Below are 3,415 nucleotides of genomic sequence, written 5' to 3' on the forward strand. Positions count from 1 at the left end.
ACCGCCAGCGGTAATACCGCCGGCGGTAACGGCCAAGTCGTGATCAGGCCCAAGACTCACCGGATTAGTACCCAGGCTAATCTAATTAACAAACGAATAGATGGGGAGGTACAGTTCTGCAAGCCATCAACTAAACCGGACCACAAGACTATGAAGGCAGTAGGACTATGCTCAGGGAGAGGTTTTACACGCAGAAGCCAATGAATCTCACAATGAGGCTATAGACACAAACAAACTCTATGCAACCCCTTATCAGGGCACTTTAAATGGTCCAGAGCTCTTGGTCTTAATACCAGCAAACACCACATGAGTCAAAGGGTTTACAAAAACATTGTAGACGGGCCAGGAGAGGCTGGTGTCACACCAGAGCAGGTACCTTCAGAGGTGGATCTGCCACAAAGCTATGTATGACCTGCATTTCCAGGCATGGGAAAAGGTAACAACCAATGCAGGGGCGTTAAACACAGTAAACCAGGGTTACAGTATTGAATTCCAAAATACACCCATGCCGATTCCTCCAATGAGTCACAAAAACTGAAGATCAACTTCTTCTGTAAGCAGAGGTGGCAGAGTAGTTACGGAAAAGATCCTAGTGCGAGAACACAACACAGGCATTGATTCAACATATTTCTTTGTACCCAAGAAGGACAAAAAGATGCCACCAACGATGGACCTACGGCCTATGAACATGTTCATGAAGCGGCATAAATTCAAGGTGACCATCTTACAAGAGGTAATTCCACTGTTACAAAAGGGAGATTACATGACCACACTGGATATGATAGATCCATACTTTTTGCATTTTCCAAAAAACATCGCAAATACCTCAGGTGCAAGGTGTATATTCACAAAGATATTGGCAGTGGTGAAAGCCCATCTATGCAGGCAGGGAATGCATATCATACCTACGCGATTGGCTGATAACAGGGAACAGTGCCAGACAGTGTTTCACTCATACTTAGAACATAATTCATATGCTAAGTTAATTGGGCTTTTTGATCAACTTTCCCAAATGAAGCCTAATGCCCACACAAGTAAAACAGGTCTGAATGGCAATCATAAATGCCAAACAGGCAAACTCATACCCTTCCAATAGGAGGGTTTTGGCCTTCCAGGCAGTGTGGTTTTCCTTTATCAGCCACCCCACAAGATAACTATGTGGTTGATGGGAATGATGGCGTCATGTATTGATTTAATTCCACTTGAGACCAGTGCAAGAATGGCTCAATGCGCAATGGTCACAGGAAAGGTCACAGGCAGAGGGGAACTGGGAGGGTCTATCGAGCAAGGCAGTGAAGACTCTGCATTGGTGGAGGCCAGCACATATGTTAAAAGGATGCCATTTCTCAAATCACCCAGTGCAGGTGACCATCACAGCAAACATGTCCATGGGCTGTTGGAGTGCTTATTTTTAGGTGCTCACATCCCAGGAAGCATGCTTTCATGCCAATGTGCTAGAACTCATGGTAGCCCAAAAGGCACTACTCACTTCCCACATACTGCTACGAAGCAAGTGTTTTCTGGTAAAATCTGACAACACAACAGCAATATTTTTTCTACATAAAGGGGGAGCTAGACACTCACTGACATTGTCACAAGTGACTCAACAGATTTGGCAATGGCGCATCCAGGTAAAAAAATTGTTAGTAAGCCAGCGTGTGCCGGGGGTGCCAAATTGCCTTGCAGACACGGTTGGCAGGAACAGGAGTGGGAAATTGAAACAAATATTTTAAAAGTGAGGAATCCCAGATTTAGACTTTATTGCAACAATTACGAATGTAAAATGCTGCATATTTGCCTCCAAGTCGCAGATTAAGGGTCTCTGGGCAAAGCACTGTTTATTCAATGGTCAGGAAAATTTGCTTATGATTTTCCCCAGCACCATTACTACACAAGGTGGCTCACAAGATGTTGAAGGGATATACAACAGTGATATTAATTCCACCAACATGGGCCTTTCAGACATGGTAGCCCCACATTCTGGAAATGGCGATATAACCCCCTATAAAGCGGCATCCGTCATACAACCCTCTAGCACAGCAACAGAAGAACTTGGCATGGCTCTTAAAGTTAGAGTCTGGACACTTGAATTTACATCCTATATGTATGGATATATATTTAGGGAGGGAGGCAAGCCAGTCATACAAACTTGCTACTGTAATAAATGGAAGCTGTATGTATGTGATCTTGTGTACTAAACACTCAATCCAATATACTGTAGGATGTGGTTACATAGTAGTTTATCTGTTGCATTCACGGTTAGTGTATTAGTTAATCTAGCAGCATTGGCAGCATACACCACTTCTCAACACAAGGTTTCATGGCGACATGTTCCGTTGGTGAAGACATTCATGGAAGGAGTCAAGGGAATTTGTCCACCAAAGTCAATAATGGTTTCTGACTGGGACCTAAATATGGTGTTATTCATTTATTCATCAAGCGCCAAAAGCCTGAAGGCATCAGGGGGCCACAAAAACACTGCAAAGACGGGACAACACAGAAAGCAGCTCAGAGGAAACAGGTCGGCCTAGATGAAAAGATGGGTTTTCAGAAGTGTTCTAAAGCACGGCAAGTTGGTTTCTTTCCGTAGTCTAAGTGGGATAGCGTTCCAAAGTTGAGCAGATAGGACAGGGGAAGATCTTCCCAAACCCCTGCTCTTTTTATCTCCGGGCACCATCAACAACTCATTGGTAATGGAGCGGAGGAGCCTCAATGGGGTGTATGGTGTCAAATGTTCCTTCAGATATTTAGGGGCGTTGCCAAAAGCACATTTGTGGGTCATAGTAATGGCTTTGAAGTGTATCCTGGCTGGAAAAGGAAGCTAGTTCAGCTACTTATGAGCACTGGATACCTGGTCTCTTTTAGATAGGTCGCACACGAAATGAACAGCATCGTTTGGTATAATCTGCAACAAGTTAATACAACGGGACGAAGCCCTTAGTAGTAACGTGTCGCAGTAGTCGAGACACAGTAGTATGACTGCCCTAGCCAAGGTGGCCTGGTTTCTTTGGGACAGAAATAGTTTAGCATGTGTCAGTACTTTGAGATGGTCGTGTGGGCCGTGAAATCCCGTTGACATGAGCCGCAGCGTTCACGTCATCATTCATGTAAACACCAAGGGTTTTCACTTTGTTCTGAATGGGTTTGGCGTGGTTGTCAATGAACATACAGGAGTACTCTACTGAGAGTTTGCCTCTGACATGCATTGAGCCAAATGCCAACAGTTTGGTTTGGAGGGATGAAGGCACATGAGTTTAAATCCATCCAGTCGTTAATAATGCCATATATGTGCTTTAGCCGTGCAAGATCTTGATTGTAATTACCACTCGGCTCAAAGATGAGTTGATTGTCATCTGCGTAGTGTGAGAAATCAGAAGGTGTCTCACCCGCTAGTCCCTAGGGATCTCTCATTCAG

Source organism: Ambystoma mexicanum, chromosome 7q (assembly GCF_040938575.1).
Source record: "Ambystoma mexicanum isolate Mex_15411 chromosome 7q, UKY_AmexF1_1, whole genome shotgun sequence".
NCBI lineage: Eukaryota > Metazoa > Chordata > Amphibia > Caudata > Ambystomatidae > Ambystoma > Ambystoma mexicanum.